This window comes from Typopeltis vanoorti, chromosome 4 (genome assembly GCF_054136105.1).
Source record: "Typopeltis vanoorti isolate ZY-2024b chromosome 4, IOZ_Tvanoo_1.0, whole genome shotgun sequence".
Lineage (NCBI taxonomy): Eukaryota > Metazoa > Arthropoda > Arachnida > Uropygi > Thelyphonidae > Typopeltis > Typopeltis vanoorti.
The window spans coordinates 20,397,617-20,416,829 of record NC_143552.1 but is presented as its reverse complement, the minus strand read 5'-3'; the positions used below and the strand labels follow the sequence as shown (position 1 = coordinate 20,416,829).

The 19,213-nt window shown below is 34.2% G+C and overlaps 1 protein-coding gene across 1 annotated transcript in view; it reads right to left on the bottom strand.

Annotated features, from left to right (window-relative positions):
• LOC150107152 (uncharacterized) overlaps nucleotides 1-19,213 on the bottom strand; it is an 868,219-nt gene that overhangs the window by 823,039 nt on the left and 25,967 nt on the right. The gene's annotated exons all lie outside the window — the stretch shown is intronic.

Here is a 19,213-nt window from a genome sequence, read left to right as displayed (position 1 = left end):
AGCATTCGGGGTCGGAATGCCAATTAAACCAATCGGATCCCAAAGCAAAAAATTCAAAATCTGGTAAAATTTTGTGAATTTTTTTAACAAAATAGCAGGAAAAATATATTCATAATTAGTTCGTTTTCCCTGTAAACGCATAATCAATTATTATTCAATTTTAATATTTGAATAGTATATTGATTATGCATATATTCCCTATACCTAATTATCTTAAAGTATGAGTTCTGCTAAAATTATTAACCACTTAACAAAATGCGAGATTCTTAGAATTTGTCAATTTATTTAAAAATAAAATTGAGGAAACAGTTGAGGTCACACAAATGTACTTTTTTTTTTCTATTCCCCAACCGGACCGCGTGCTCCAGTGAATCTTAGAAAATATTTCATGACTATTAATAACAAACTGCATTTTTCTGCTTGCTAAGCACAAGTCACTTTGAGGACTCCCAAATTGCCTTGACATCTCAAACTGTAACTTAAATACTGTAAATCCGATTTACGTAAGACACCTGGAAAAATATATTTCGTAATTTCTTAGAGTTATGTTAATTTACCTTGTAAAAATGAAAGCTCTATACGAAAGAAAAAAAAAGGGGGGTGCATTAAGTGCTTGATTTGTAAACAGCAAGTCAAAAAAGAAAAGTAAAGAACTGAGAAACGAATCACAACTAGCGGACAAACACGAATAAAACAATATTTAATCGTAGAAATGGGTGAGCCTCTTTACATTTTTTTTCCATGCAAGGATACATTATGTACACAAGCAGACGCATAATTTTATAGTGTTGAAAAAAAAAAAAAAACTTAGTGTCAAAGAGATAAATTTACTCAAAGCATCCTCTAAGCTGAGTATGCTGTAATGCGAATTTGACCCATACTATTCATTCAATTGCCTTTTCCGGATGAATATCTACGCGGTTATGTGGACTATTTTGTTATACAGATGACATAAGAAGAAATGTAGCCGAGTCTACTAGAGGCATAGTTCTTATGTAAGGGTTAAAGAGGAAAAAGAAAACTCGGCAATAGTGAGCTGCACGATTTGATTTTCAATGTGGAACCAAAATTGTTCATTCTATAATAAAACAGATATAAAAATACAAAAGATCGCGTGCTATTTCCCAACATGATAATTTGGTCAAGTGAGCGAAGAAAATCAAATATTATAAGTTTACACGAATTATTTATAGTAGAGCATTCTGTACCGCTTGCTTTAAGTCAATATTGCACGGCGATTTCGACAGCTTGATAAACGCTACAATCCTATTTACTGCAGTTAAAGGCAATGACAAAAAAAAGTGGGGGGGCAGGTAATCTGGTAAATGTTTTTGGGTCAAGGTCAGTGCTCTATACAGGTAGATTGCTTAGGTCTAATCTAAAAGAGCGAAACAAACAAAAGATGCACACAATCTTTTTTTTTTTTTAATTACATTTCTAAATACCATTACAGAAAGAGAAATAAAGTTTTCTTAGTCCATTCCATAAACCGGTGTTTAGAAAATCTAGAAGACGACGCCGTCTGTGAATGAAAGAAAAATTAAGTTCCTCCGTTGACATTCTCACTAACCCACGGAGCACAAATGTCAACAGAGTTCATCTGAGCGGCCACATGAACTCGAGTATGTAGGATTTGACACGAATCACTTCCTACCAACAAAGAATTAGCGTCCAGCTTGCTACAGTAATATGTGTATTAAACAAGCTAGAACAGGGCCATCAACACAACACCCAGCATACACTTCGCATGGTGTTCCACTAAAAATCCGCACGAACAAACATTGGCGCGGTAGCCACCACCCAACAACACCGAGATTACAACAGCAACGGAGAGAGAGAGAGAACTAATTTGTTTTATCTTCATTCAAAGGCAGCTTCTATTCACTACTAGGGTTGCTTGCCAACAATTTAAGTTTGACAGGTTTCTTGTAGACACCATTTTCTTTTTTCTGATTCCGTGTTTTATATTATATATAATGTTCAAAATAAATTAAAGGACTTCAGAGATATTTATTTATTTTCTGACCTAGCAAATTCCTTTCAAGATGTGTCATCGATTTTATAAGTTTCTGAATTTCAAATTATATGACAGCACTACTTTCCAAACTTGATCTAGTGGTGCAGCCCTTAATCATGGAACGCTCTTATCTCGTTCTCCTTTCTTTTCATTAAATAATTCACAAATAAGTACGTCGTTTGTCGACATTTAATAAATGAATACATTTTCGAACTAAGATCTTATAAGTGTGTGTACTAAGACCAATATATACAAATTAATACTTAGCGTATTTCAAATAATACAATGCAATAAATATAAGATGAATACCATTTGTCATCTACTGCATTCAAAAATATACGAAGCAATGGAGGTAGTTTTTCGTATTACGACGTTCTTAACTTACTAAAACTATAAATATAAATTAGTGGAATTGTAATTGTTACTTAGACATTACTTCGTCTTATACCTTCCTGAAGTAGCACCCAGCAGTTTATAAATGACTGTTTTACAGTTTTGTATCTTTTTTTAGACCGGAAACAACAGTTTATTATATAAATATACAGCAATATCTTGCATAGCACGGTTTATAATTTTTAACAAAAAAAAAAAAAACAGTAGTACGGTATCGTACTGCATTTATGACATTCCAACTCGACCGAAACAGTATCGTAATGATTTAGTAGACCGAACGGCTATGGATGCACGCTTTAGTATTATTTCAGGTTTGGTGCAGAAAAGGCGTGGTTACTCTACAAAATTTTATATTTTTTATTATATACGAGTACCCTTTTATACGCAATTATAAACGCCTATAAAAGAATTCTCTTTAATATATAAATGCTTCTAATTTTTTAATGGAAGCCGATCCTAACATTAAATGAAGCATTAAAGTCCATTATAAGGAGAAAAAAAAAAAAAAATATATATATATATATATATATATCATGGAATATGAGAACGACTAAAATTATTTTCGCAAAGAAGTTCGTTGAATTGAAGCAACAACTTCTGCCTAATAATAGCTATTTTTCAGATGTTAGATGTTAACCGTTAAATAAAAAAAAACATTCAAATTACTCCAAATATAACATTTCCTAAATAATAGCACACAGTTTTAACAAACCTGCTCACGAACTACGATAATTAAATCTTTGTCTTGTAAATGAGTTTGCCAATAACACTTGCTTTAGACGTTGTTAGCACGGACGGTGGAATTTCCACTAAATAAAGAATCGTATTTTGCGGTAAATTTACAGCTGAAACTATATGATACGTTACTTCTGTGCAGCGGTTTTATTGTTATTTCAAAAATGCGAAACAATTTAGTGAAAAAATGTTACTTGCAGACAGAAATGTAATATAATTTCAGAGGAGCTTGCTGCTGGCGGTGGTACATATATGTTCCTTTACAAACCGCCACTGATTTGGAGTTTTAATTATTTACTTAAACAGTTTCTTTTTCTAAAGTAATTGTTTAAGTAACAGTTAAACTGCTCATGACACAATCGCCATTTCCATGACTATAACGGGTTGTAAGAGCTGCTTATTGGAGAGGCTAAGCTGGGTTAACTGTCATGTGTCACCAATACGAGATGATGCATAAAGAAAATATGTATACATTGTGTAAGAGTTTATGTTATTATTATCTAAAATAATGGATAATAAATTGCATTTCCTAATGCAAATTATTATCCATTATTGTAAATTTATAGATGATGACCGAAAATTTATCACCTGAACCACAATAAATGCATTTCATTCATAAGTATGACTTCGTATACCAAACTTCCTTCTAATACATATAATTTAGTTCATGTACAGTGCTCCAATGTACATATTATTTGAATTTTAAACCTTATGTTTTACAGATAAAAAAAAATCTAAACTGGCGTCATTCAAAATATGATATATAAACATTTACTCAAGATATCGTGAATAAATAACATCAACACATATGGAAAGCATTGGAGAAAAAATGATAAAGAATTACAAAGTATAATTAAGAAACCAGAAGGTACGCATCATAAGTATGTTGTTAGGAATGAAAAGAGCCGGGAGAATGCAAGAATGTCAAAGAACATCCAATTCCACTCCTTTCCTCCAAATCGCGTCACAAATAATAAGGGGGGAAAAATACATAGTTCTACATTTAAAATTTCGAGATAATTTTATTTTTGTAATTTCGGTAATTAGATAAATAACAAGCACACTTTGTAGCGCGACTGTTACTTTGAAATTCCTTAGTTTAAGGCCAATGTTCGCCATCTTAGAAGGCCGAGTGGTTGTCACACCCGCTCTCTAAAAAACAAGCTGTGGGTTCGAATCCCGCAGCGGCATAGAGGTTTAATGAAGGGCTACGTGAGAAATGAGTTTTCATTGCCCGGCGTGAAACCACCACTTCTATTTAATAGAGTAGTGTTTCCCAAAGTGTAGCATCCACAAGGGTACACGAAGGGTGTTTAAGAGGTACGAGGCACTTTTCTTTTTAATTTTGATTCCTTTTTTTACTTTTATATTTTGTATCTTAAGAAAATTTTAAACAAGTTTCTCTTGGCATCTATGGACTGACCTCGATTAGGGTCGCGTCTGGTTGATAGCACGATCGCGTTCCAACCGCGCGGTTTGAAATGTTTGCATTAAAAGTTTAAATTCAAAATTGTTGAGCTGTCCGCTAAATTTCCTTAAATCTACTGTTATGTATGTGGGAATATGTTAGTATGTTGAAATACTTTACAATTCTCCCAAATTGCGTTTGCTAGAGGAGATAGGCAAGTGTTATTAAATTTAAAAAAGGGGTACGCAGGTACACTATGGAGAGCAATGTTTTTGATTTTGTAAACCATGCCCTCCCTGGTGGCAATACTAAGGCGTTACAGATTCATCAGCCTTTCTTAGGTTAGATTCACATTTTCTATTAAAAAAAAAAATTGTTTGTACCCATCTGATGTTTATCCATTTGTAAACATCTGTAGATGATTATAAAAATTCAAAATACGTCCATATTGCTAGATTGTGTGTCCACCTCCTATCAGTGTCACACTTTCTGAATTCTCTCCCGCCACACAGATTTCTTGATATCATTTAAGGATGCCTATATAGAGTAGCAAAACATTCAGATATGTCTGCATTTGGATTATGCAGAAACGTCGTGGTAAAATTTTTCTGTGCGAAACTATTTCAAAAAAAGATAAGTGCATAAACAACATTGTTGTTTTGTTTCGGCAATATCATCCTTTAGTGATGTTGCAGGCGGGGAAACACTACAATTTTAGGTCACTTGAAATAAATACGTTACTCGTTCAATTATCATACACTTAAAAGTGAACCCTTTATGCAATCCCATAAACATCTTAAAGATTTCCATGCTCCCTCAGAGTGTTTTTTATTTTTTTATTAACGGTTATTTTAGCTCTAAAAACTTAATAGATGCAATAAGAGAATACTCACACTAGAATATATTTTGGAAATTTAAATTATCTCTACAATGACTGCTAAACTGGCTACACTAAACGATAGTGTTAAAGAAAAAGAATAAAACAGTGCGAGAACATCTTATGAAATAATCCATTTAAAAACAACAACAAAAAAGTAGAAAATGACAGATTCTTTTCATTGTTGCTATGTTTTAAGATTAAAATAATGTGCAAGTTAGTTTTTTTTTTTTATTCCTCTCTTATCCAGTTAAAGACTAGTTAACAGAAATTTCACGAGTAATGAATATATGTACTAATTAACTGTCATGTGCATTAGTAATTGAAACAGCCATCGCACAAGGTTGTATAATAAATTGCGACTTGAGGGCCAAGAAATCGACTAAAGTAAAACGTGCACTGAATTGTGCCTCAATGCAAGCTAGCGCCAGTGGCAAAATCGTCACGAAACCGGAAAATCGAACTTCAATAGTGAATACTGTCAGTTCTTTACTGAAGACGTATTCTTGAGAGAGACATTACACATCTCTCTTGAGAAAATGCAATTACAAAGTTATTACAATGTAACAAAACGGAAATTACTTACTGTTTAGAGATGAAACGATGAAACAGAAAACTACAGGTAAACGATTTAGGCAGAAAGAAAAATGCACACTCTACGTCATGATTTGATAACTTTGAATTTGATAAGCACTGAAAAAATTGGGCAACACATTGCCTTTCGCCAGGTTTTTTTTTCTGACTTATTCAGAATGAATGAGTCAGAAAAAAATAAACGACGAATTAAAATAAACTACGACCGCTGATAAGCATAGTAAACAAATACACATACTTTATTTTGTGTTTCTAGATCCTATGTAAATCCTATGTGACAGAAATGAAGGAGATTCAAATAAAGCTGTTGAAAGAGGAAGACTGCTGGACAGAATTGAACGCCGTTGTTCTACTGTATATCAAGTATCAAGCAATTTTCGTTTTTTTAAACATAATTTCAGAATTATTTCAATTCTGAGGTTCTAATATTTTTAAATAAAACAGCAATGATCAAATCACGTGTGGTTTCTGTAACGCTGTTCAACCTTAGTACAACAGTTTCCTTATTTTATGAGTGCATTGAAAATGGAAAAAAAAAAAAGTTATTTATATAATGAAAAACTATCGTTTTTCATTATATAGAGCTTATTAGCTCTTTATATTTAAGTAAAGATCGTTTTGTTTCATAAAAGACTGTAGCTCTTCTATGAAAACTCGTTCCTAAAAGTTCACCACAGTTCTTTTAGGAACTGTGGTGATGGCTGCCGCTATTCATGTTGCACTATCCAGCTAATGAAGTTTTAGTCTATTTAGAAAGCCAGAAATCGAATACTTACACATTTATTTATTTTCTCTCCCGCTATATCAAACCACGCATTAAATTGTAATGCATGAATGCTTTTGTGGAATGGGACCCTGAAGAGAAATAAGTTTTTCGTTTGTTTATTTCGGTAGCGTCGTGATGTCGAAGTATGATAACAGCTGATTAAATTACCACCTTGATTCGCAATGTTCGACAGGCAGATACGGTGGTTATCTTACAGGACAGGTACGACAATACTCAAAGGAGAACGTGGTAAACCAATGATACTCACAATCCGAGTTTTACGACAGGAAATTATACCTGAATGTCTATCATAATTTAACTCGTATGTCTTTGCGCGTTATGCAGGAACGGTAGTTTTAAATCTGGGCCTCCAAAAAAAGATCTAGGAATCCACCGGTGATCACTGCGGTATATGTGCGTGCAACATTCTTACTTTCTTTTCTTTTTTTATTTAACAGCAAAACAAAAGCTGAGTAACCATGCTGTTTGCGTTCCACAAAAAATAAACACATTAAATTTTTTAAAAAATGTCGTAAACACGAAAATGACCACCTTATGCTAAAAACAACAGACTGTGTATCATCAGATGAATTTCTGGTAAAAAGAGAATTACTGTTATAGATAGTTTAATTTAGTTCAATAAACATGACTTTTAATCACTATTATCACAAAATTATTCGAAGGCGTACATTTTAGCTTTAAATGAATTGTGCATGCGCTTAAAGATGTGCGCGTAACATATGTGAAGAGGAAATCAAGTGTTTTTAAACACATTTTACAAGAATTTCATCATGATAATTCCTGCAATTGTTGTAGTTTTAAGCAAGTGACTCGTTCGCGGTCTTGTGATTTCAAGAATTTCTTCCTCCCTTCCCGCATTGCAAGGTACGTAGCAATGTTACGCCAATAAAATAACCTTCCTATCAAAATGTACGAAACGTTCAAGACAAGATGTCTTTATTAAGATCATTTAAAAGTTCTGTAATGCATTTCTCATAATACATTTAAAAATGAAATTACATTTAAAAGTAATCTCATTTAAATGAGATTAATATTGATAACAGCAATGCATAATTTAAATACATTTTATAGTTTAATGAATTTAAACTCATTTAAAAACAATTCGAATTATATGAATATGAAATATTTAAATACTTCAAATGCTCAATCATACCACAAGTGCGAAGCGATTGTCATATGTGTGACCAAACGAATGCGTCTGCGCTGTAACACCAAGTGTGACCGAAACACACTGAAGTCGGTTGTAACATGACACACTAAGTATGCACGCTGAGAAATTGTGAAGAACATAAACAGATATTGTCTGCATAATGAACGTAAATCACTAGTAATATACCAACGTTTTTCACATTTATTAAAACAAAAATACAGTGAAATCCCGTTATTTGATCAATATGAATAAAATATCAACACAGTCTTTTATGCACATCTCGCTAAAACTTTATAGAGGTTTTTAATTAGTAAAAATTAATACACCACGTGTTTTAAACAAAAATGTATATTATGTGAAAAACACGAATATTTACTTAATGGAGGTTTTTTCTTTTTTCCGGAGAAAAGCTTTTGATATTTTTGTCATTTGGAATTACGACCGAAGTAACTAAAACTACAAAGCTAATTTATTATCATCATCATCAGTCTGTTACTTGTCAAGACTCCAATAATATCATTATGAGATCTTATATTTCTATCGTCTAAGGCACATTATACCGTATCAATTGACCTATATCTTGTTCTTCCTCTGGGTCGTTTTCCTGCCAACCTGGCAGAGAACACTTGTTGTGCTAATCTTTCCTCACCCATTCTGTTTAAGTAACCATACCACCTGAGATTAGCTCTGCTAACGCATTCCTGGATGCTGACAATGTCAAGTTCTTTCCTAATATCCTCGTTTTTAATATGATATTGCCATTGATGCCATCTGTTCGCGCCTATAATCTTTCTCAGGAATCTCATATCTGTGGTCTCTAGTCTTTGGTCAAGTGTTTTACTTCTGACCCAGCTCTCATATCCATAAGTTAAAACTGGTTTGAACACTGTCTTGTATACAGCTAATTTAGTGTTCCGACTAATTTCTCTCTTATTCCATATGAATTTATTCAATTGACTTCCTACTATACCAGCTTTGTTGATTCTGTTGTCTATTTCCATATTTAATTTACCATCTTCAGTAAAAATCATGCCTAAGTAGCCGAAATGTTTTACTTGTTCCACAGGTTCCCCGTTCACAACACAATTGACATTTTCAACAATTCTACCTATTTTCATTGTCTTTGTCTTTTTAATGCTGACCTTCATACCATATCTATTACAACAGTTATTCAAATAGTCAGGGACTCTTGTAAACTTGTAGCGGATATATTTAGAAGTATAACATCGTCCGCATAAAGCAAAGAGCTCACATTAACATCTCCAATTCTGATATAATGTTTAATACCACTTTCCTTCATAATGTGATCCATATAGATAACGAATAACAGAGGGGATAATGTACATCCTTGTCTCACACCAGATTTAACATTAAACCATCTTCCTGTACTTCCTTCAATTCTAACTGCCGACTTACAACTCGAATACAGACTAAGTATTGCTTGATATAATGGCCCATTGACACCATACAACTGTAGCGTATTGAATAGCTTCTCTCTTGGCATCTTCTCATATGCCTTTTCCAGATCTACAAAACTTAAATACAGATCTTTGTTATATTCCCATGCTTTCTCAACTATTTGTCGTAAAGTGAAGATCTGATCCTGACAGCCTCTATTTGGCCTGAATCCAGCTTGTTCTTCCACAATTCTTCTCAACCGTTTCTCAAGTATGCGTGCATAGATCTTGCCAGGAACATTCAGTAGGGAAATACCCCTGTAATTATCACATTCAGTTTTATTTTCCTTTTTATATATGGGCACTATGAGAGCTCTGCTCCAGTCATCGGGAATTCGTCTCTCTGTTCAGGCTTTCTGAACTATGCAGTGCAGCCACTGCAAGACTTTTATACCACCATACTTCAGCATTTCTGGTCGAATATCATCTACTCCTGCTGCCTTTCCACATTTCAAGCCTTTGATGGCTTTTTCTACTTCAAGTATGGATATGTATTCCTAACTGCATGCTTGGTCAGTGTTTTTTACCACTGTGCTGTCATCACTGCTTGTTTCATTTAGCAATTTTTCGAATTAATTACTCCATACTTCAAGGATATCTTTTTCTCCTGTTTTCATGTCACCTTTATCATCTCTAACTCCTTTTACAGCACTCTTTCCTCCATCACTAAACTTCTTCAACAACCTCCAGAATATTTTGCCACCTTCTTGATATTTATTTTCTATATTCTTGCCAAAGTCCTCCCATGACTTTTGTTTAGCTAGTTTTACACAGTGTTTAGCTTTCTTACATTTGTCTCTGTATTCTCTAAGAGCACAAGCTGACTTATTTGCCAGGAACTTTTGATATGCTTTCTTCTTTTCCTTCACTGCCTCTTTAACTTCCTGTGTCCACCATGGAGTTCTGACTTTTCTATCCTTGCAGACAACCTCACCACATGTCTCTCTGGCTGAATCAATCAGGGTTTTCTTCAAGGCTTGCCACTGAATCTCCAAGGTTTGGTTCCTGTTCTCAAATTCTTTCATTTTTTCTTCAATAACCTTTGTGTATTTTAGTCTACAGTTCACATCTGAGAGCGCCTCAACTTTTATTCGCTTTAAAACTTTCTTACATGTTATTCTTTTCAATACGAAATTCAATTTTATCCTGCTCAAGACTAAATAGTGATCGCTTCCAATTTCAAATCCTCTGTACACTCCGGTGTCCTGCATCAGGGAGAAAATATCACTATCAACAATAACATAGTCAATGAGACTTTTCTTATTCCTTGCCTCTTCTCTCCATGTGAATTTGTGCACATTTTTATGTTGGAACACGGTGTTAGTAATAACCAGTCCATGTCCTGAGTTGAAATCCAACAGGCATTTGCCATTATTATTGGCTTTGCTCTTTTCTCCAAATTTTCCCAAAATATTTTTTGTATGTCTGACAATCATTTCCTACTCTGCTATTCAGATCCCCAATAAGGACCAACTTTTCCTTTTTCATTGTGTCAGTTGCTTTTTCTAAAGCATCAAAAAATTCCTCCACTTCTACCTTAGTAGAACCTTCTGTGGGACCATAGGCACAAATAAGTCTCATTGTCCAATTCCCCATTCTGATATTTGCCCACATCACTCTACTTGAGACCGCCTGCCATTCGAGAAGATTAGCCTCGTATTTGGTGTTGAATACTATGGCTACTCCTTTTCCTTGATTGTCATTTCCTGAATATAACATTTTGTATTTATTGTTCAGAAAGATCTCACCAGTTTTTGTTTCAGTCACCCCTATTATGTCGATCTGGTACTTATCTAATTCCTCAGCTCCATTTCTTTGCCATTCAGGCTTCTTATGTTGATAGTACCGATCTTTAACTCTGGTGATGTTGAGTTGGGGTGTGCTTTCAGATTTGTTCCAGTAGCTGACTTTTCGCTGTTCGCCCTGGTTCCTTGGCGAAAACAACGGGGGCCATGTTTAACCGGGAAACTCCCCAGCCGGCATGAAATTTTGTCAGGTTGTACCATCATTTTCTATATTGGTTTAAGCCAATAAGAATACAATTTGGTCGGCTAAATCCCCAAATTGCCAGCCCATCCTCGTTCGTTCAGTATCCAGGTAGATACTCAACGGGGTGCACCACGAGAAGGTGAGGATTGGACATTAGGTCAGAAGCCCTGGTCGGTTCTCAGCATTCCTTTAAAGGCTATGTGGAGGTCTCCTCTCAGTTATACAGCTTTGATCCTTAAGCACCCCCCAGCTAATTTATTATTATTTGCGAATTGCGTGGTTTGCAGATAGCTTCCGTAGTTCAGTCGGTCCGTTTGGTTGGAAGATCTTGTTCGCATCATCTCGAGCACGAACTTTTCAGAGCGTTTTCGATCGAAAGCGACTTAGTCTCACGAAATGTAAAGGTTTTCTTGCTAGCAACTCAGGTTTTTCATGCCGCAAAACGGGCAAACCGGACAGAACACATGCAATTAACACACACACACACACACACACACACACACACACACACTATACTAATGTTATAGCCTTAGTTGCTTCGACAATAATTCTAATCAACGATTGCTTTCCGGAATGAAAAAGAAAACAAAGTTGCCGAGTTAAAAATACTTCTGCTCTGTGAGACCGGCTAACTCATCTTTGAAAAGGTCCTTATAAAAATTCCCGTCCCAGACGCGATTCGAACCCAGGGGTTTTCTATCAAAAGGTACTGTCAATACTGAGTTCTGATATGCGGAGTCATTGATCATTTCACTCGCGATATTCATTTTAATGGCAGCAGCAGAAGAAAACTCCGTCCATTTAAATTTACTTACTGATGAAGTTGGTACTATGCATTATTTTCGTTAATACCGGGGGGGGGGGGAATTCTGCCCTGTGTTCAGTTGTATAATAACGACCACGTCATTATACACCAATGCAACTGCGAAAGGCACAATTATGATAATTATATTTCTAAACTTTTATTTTTTATTCATTATTTTGACAAAATACTGGTCTGACTGGCCGAGCAGTTAACGTCTCCAACCAACGAGCTGCAAGTTTCGAATCCTTTGCGGCATGGATGTTTGTCTAGGTAATGACTTTTCATCGCTCAGTAAGGGACCACAACCCTGCTTAGCGGAGGCCTTAAATGGAATGAAAGAATGCAATGCATGTGCCAGTCTACATCAGGAAAACAGGATATTCTAACCTTGTCCCATATATATATATAGGTTTGCAACCTTTCATAAGTAAGATACCATACACATACACGAACATTTTTCAAGCTAAAGTCTTTTCAGACTATTTCTCTAGCACTTGCAAGTATATTTATGCATTCGCTGAGTGAATAGAATTGCTTACAGTCGACAGCATATAGATCAGATTTAGATGTGCCACTATCATGTCTTCACTGTGTTATTCCATTCGAACAGTTCGTCAAATCAGATAAGTACAATACATGAGTGTAGTTGGCAAAACACTCGCAAAACAGACATTATATCTAATATACGGGGATGAAATGCCGATAGTGTTATACTTTTCTATTCGTATGTTCGCCAACACACTGCTTATCTGTAGTGAAAACTCGAAAAAAATGTATAATAAAAAGAGGGCTGAAGATTTTATTTTTATGATTATAAAAAATAGAACCTTTACCCTTCTACGGCTTAACTCAGTTTCTGTGGAAAATACTTAACAAATGTTTCTCACATATTTAAATAATTCGAACCTGGTCTTTCCAGCAAAAATACATGTATCAATCTTCTCAGTATGTCCACTAAGAAGAAACAAAAGGAAAGGGGGGAGAAAGTGCTCCAAACTATTTCTTCAATATTTTCACTAATTATTTATTTTGGAATGTTTTTCAGAAAACTTCTAATTTATCGCTAGCACTCTCTACTTCAGATTTTAATATAGGCTGATCTCCTATGAAAAATTTTTACAACACACACATATAATCTTGTGACAGTGATGTACTGTATGGAGCTCGAGGATAGCCATTCTTATTGGAGAATGGCTATCCATTTCCTCAAGATAAGGGCGTTATGGTTTTTTTTTATTAAAAAAAAAAGCCGCTGATATGGATAAGAATATATATATATATATATATATATATAGTTAAGGTCTCCATCTCCAACCAACGAGCTGCGAGTTTCGAATCCTATATATATATATATAAAACTTCAGTAATACCTACAAGTTAAGAGATTTTAGACGTACGTGAATCAATTTACTTTAATAAAATCCAAGCTTTTACACGAGCATAATGAAATTTCCTCCCAAACAGTGAGATAAAAGCAGAGTAACTAAATTTCCACGGATTCCGCAAGTTTTATTCAACTTGAAGATATGGTAGTAAAATATAAATGCACGTAGTTGGCCGACCATTTTTGAGGTATCTCATGAGAAAACCGTTTCAGGTCTCTGCTTCTTCCTCTATCGGCGTTCACCGGCCTACTTATCAATTCTGAATACCTCGTTTCACATACGGACAATTATATGTGACGTAGGTATACAGAAGAGAACGAACTGATACAGAATGATACTTGTCTCTCTCTGTGTGCGTGTGTGTGTGTGCGTGTGTGTGTGTGCGCGCGCGTGCGTGAGAGAGAGACTTCAGTGACAAAATCTGGAAAGCCTATCAAAAATCGCAAATGGTTTCGTTAAAAGTTAATAATTCGTTTATTTTTTTTTCCCTTTCCCTTTCATATTCGACAACAGTTAAGAAGAAAATCACACGATCATCAAGCCTCATTTCGAGATCTATTCAAATAATAGGAAACTATCCAGCGGCCTGTAATGCATCCAGAAATGTTGTGCATTCAGAATAACAGATATGAAACTGCGTGAGAACGAACACAAATCTTTCCGGAAATCAGCAATTAAATGTTCATAAATTGAATCATTTCCCAAACACTGTTTCAAGTATTTCGTAAAAAGCGCCCCTCCCCCCCCCCCCCCAAAAAAAAAAAAAAAAACCTCGAAGACGATCTTCCATGCTTTGCTTCAAATCAAAGACAACGCGAACGGCATTTAGTGCTGACAGAACTTGGAAATATTATCACTACGGGGTGCTTTATACAGAAGTTGCGGAGATAACTTTTTTTTTTTGTAGAAGTTTTTTTGTAGATTTAACATGGTTATCTGCATACAATTTTGCACCTAAAATCGGAACCACAACACAATGCAAAAAAACTAAAGGAAAACAAATACAGAGTGGGCTTAAAGACCTCCCAAGTATTATTCAAACTCACCATTACCGCCTACCCCCGAGATTCTACTGCTTAGTGAATAAGGGGCTTCAACCGTAGAAGAGATCAAGGTGACTGCGACAAAAGATTTTTAATATAAACATTTTAATGCGTCAACATACACTGGGAATTTTCTTTCATACACAAGAAAATGCAATAATCGCTAGATCAGATATTATGTAAAACGCATTTATAGATCCTACATACTGGTAACTTCAGAACGCTAGCAGCTCGAGATGTAAACTTAATTCAGAAATATAATCAGAAATATTCACATTTATGACTTCTAGCGAATTTTTAACATCTGATGAGTGAAATTTGTATTTACTTATGCAATACTTTGCATTTGCAAATATGTAGAAAGAAACAACTATCTTTCATTATATGAAGTGCAGACGACAGCGAAATACCTCAATGCCGAGGGGAGGGAGTCAGGGTTTAACTCAAAGAAGGATCTGAGTGCCACAACACATGCATATATATATATATATATATATATATATATATTTATTTATTTATTTATTTATTTATTTATTTATTTAAATCATAATTTTACTGACTAGGAACACCGAGATAAGGTAAGATAAAAACTAGTCAGTAAAATTATAATTTAAAATGTCTATAATCTGAGTAAATACCAGTTACAATATATATATAAACCCCGCCCACAAACTTAGAGTGCATTAACACCGTAGGTAGACTAAGGATTTTTTTTCGATTTTTTTTATTATTATTATTAATTACAAACATATTTGTATTGTTAAATTTATTTTTATATAGTCCAGAAACCCTGCTCTAGAGACCAAACATTTAACTTTTAAGGCACTTTGAGGCCATCAACAAGCGGGGAGCTGGCATCGCACCAGACGATGAAGCTCATCTACCACCTAAAACAATTCACAAACATTCAAGCTCACGGCCAATTCGGCCCTGCAGAATGTTGTTTGGAGAGCGGATAACCTTAACACTAGGCCAACTAAGCCGAAAAAATTATTTGAAACTCATTCTTCGTATAGGATCTGCAAATTGTTAAAATAGTGGTTCTAAATCCAAAATTATAATGCTGATAACACACACACACACACACACACACACACACACACACTGTCGCCTTCTTGAAAGTGACCTACATGCAAGAAGCACAATGATCAGTGATAATTCAAAATTTCCTTAATTTGCCGCTGCTTTGATGGGAAGTAGTAAAGCATGAATTTTAATTTTATCAAAAGGGCGAAGAAAAAATATAAAAGCCAAGAAACACTCATTTAAAACATGTAAACAGTAACAAGTTGGAAGTGACGTCACGAAGTTTTAAAATTAGAGCAAAAATAATTTCGGTGAACCTGTGTTTACGACAAAAACAAGCTAAGAAATGTTCTATTGAGGGAAGGGGAATATTCTTTCGCTGTCGAGTAAACTTGTGATGCAATCCTATATTGGGAAGGCATTGAACGATGAACATTTTTCCTTTTCAACACGCAATTTAATGCAACTCAACATGAACGCCACTGGCAGCTCTGCAAACGTTCAAAGTAATCAGCGTAGTTAAACTGTAGTACAGTTCGCTACTCTAATCCTTCAACTCTACAATGCTGTTCATCCCCCTCCCCCGATACGACGATGTCTCTGATATGGTCTCACAAGAAACTGTCCATTTGAATTATATTGGGATTTCCAGGTGATTATGAAAGCTTTCCTCTACTTTTACGATCAAGACATCGGGAAATTTTGACTTCTGGAACAGTGCTGAAAAGTTCAATTTCGTAACTTATACCGTGTCTTTATTTCTTTCAACTCTTTTTGTGCTGTTAAGAAGTTAGCATTGAATAAACTGATTTCAGTTGTATGATAATGTGATTTACACACAGCATTGAGCTTTTATTTTAAATAAATCTTCTAACGCGTTTTTTATTCTCCAAAGGTAGTTAGGCGAAACTGACTACAGAGAAGCTGATCACGTAAATCATCACCAGCTGCTGGGTTCATGGCTACTGATGATTTGAAGAAGCAGGAAGAGTACGAAAGGCAACTGCTGGCATCTCGCATTCCTAAATCCTAATTGCTATATTACTGTCAGAAACAGCATGCATTTCTGTGGTCAGATTTTCTGCATTTTACAATTAAAAATTGACTTGCTTGCACAAAATCATTAACTTGGAACCAGCTTAAAAACGGCCTCAATTTACAATTAAAAATGTGAATGGTTTATCACACGTATTTGTAGCCTTTAATTAAATATACACCTTATTAATAAAAATATTTGTTTTGCTACTTTATTTTCTACTCTGACTTATCATAAAAACATAAGTAGGTTATATTCATGACAATTCTATTAAGACACTCTCAAATAAGTAGCATTTTTAATTATAAATGCGTGTAAATCTGCAAATTAGTTTTCTGCTATATTATTTTGGTGTAGAAACAAACACAGAAATATATTATGCTACAAAATATATCTACAGAACCACTTTCATAAAAGTAGCTCTTATACATTAAAAGGGATTACATCACTGGCAGACATACTCAAGATTCAATCAAGAGATACGTGCCTTAAATATATATATATATATATATATATATATATATATATAATTAATAAAAATAAATAAAATCTCGAGGGATCGTTTTTCTATGAGTACATGTTATAACTGGAAGAAGTGCTCTAAACAACCAGAAAAGTACTACTAGCTTTCCTCCTTCATTAATAAAAATCCTAATATATTAAATTAATAATGTAATTTAAAAACATTAATAATAATTTACTGTACAGTATCATCTAAAATCTTTAACTTAATTAACTCTCAACTGTAACAGAAGATTTCAATAATCAAAATAGGAGCTAATGAGCAGGCTCTTTGGACCAATTCAAAGAAAAAAAATTATGAAAAAAAGAATGCTTAACAATTATGTTATTTCATCAGACCTTCAATTTTTTAATTACTTATAATTTCAATTATTAGCTAAGATTTTTAAGCATTCTTTTCACATTATTGTTCTCACCTGCTCATCGAATTTATCCAGATGGCTATATTCATCTGTTAATAGTGCATCCTATACACTGCGCTGCGCAGTTAGCCGAGTGGCTATGTGCTTCACAACCATATGCCTTGGGGAAGGAGTGTTCCAGGTTCGATTCCCATCGAAGACGTGAAGAGTTTAAGGATCTTCCTCAGCCATAGCCAAGTTAACCAGTCTTGGGCGTAGACAGCAGGGTTTTCATCCTGCTCACAACCGTTGAATCACCATATGAAATGAATGAATGAATTGAAGAGCACGATTCTAATGTATGGTCATACCTCGGAACCTCCAGCTAATTATATCACAGAGCTAGATATTCAGAATATTATCAAGCAATCCTTGAGATCTCCATTTGAAGCACTTCATTTAAGCAGTAATCACTACTATGATATTTCTTAGAAAGACCAATGTATCACTTTATATTTTCTGTGGCTTGACCAAGTAACAACAATTATAATTATTGTAATCATATAACACTTGGAGCTTGCATGTGTCTATTAAAATTTTATGGCAAAATAATAGCAGAAAATTCTCCCTGTCCATTTTCTGTATTTCTTGTTGAGATCTATACAAACAATGCTGGTTTGTCAAAAATTTCACAAGCAAAGCTCAAGTTAGTATACAACATTCAACCTTAGTATACCATAATATCTAAGTAGCCAAGGAAAAAGAAATGAATTATCAGCCAAGCAAATCAATGTTTGTCATAGGGCATAGCTGGTCCATATTTAAATACCATAAAGCAGTTTGAGCTGTAATATATTTGAGATACTTGTTAGCATATTTGGATTTTTTAAAAAAAATTTTTTGCAAGTCTTCATTCTCTCTCACTATCACAGGATTTTCAATTTAATTAATGGAAGGAACGTGAATGATTTAAGGTCCAATACAAGAGATATTGCAACAAGTATTAACTCATTGGAGTATTATTGTTAATAATTGCAAAACACATAAAACTGTTGATAGTCAAGTACATAATGTTATACATGTGTTTGTAAGAAAAGAGGGCACAAAGGAACCTTATTCATAAAATTTCCAATAATATGAATGAAACACAGCCTTACAAGGAAAAATCATCTGTTCATTCAGTGGTCTCCATACTCAAAATGAAGAATATTATGTTGATCACATAATAACATAATCACAACAACTAATACCTACTAGAGAATATCATCAAACATCCATCATATAAAAAAAATGTCATCATTTTAATTTAGTTTTTTTTTTTTTTTAGATTCATTACTGAATTTTTAGCACAAGTTATGAAAGGTAATAGAACCAAATTGTAACCTGCAAAGAGTCCTTCCTATACTGAATAAATCTAATATAAACTACAAGAATATTTCCGTAAAACATGAGGGCAAACTAGTCAAGAAAAAACATGCAATTAACAAACATATGTTCATAGGATGGCCTGTATAGCATAAGAGTAACTTCCTATAATGAGTAGTTGAATTTCATGGGACATGCCAATGTAATAACAATAATATTTTTGTAAACCAAAAGCTATATCCTAAACAGTCTGAATTTGCTCATCTCAGACATATGAAATTCT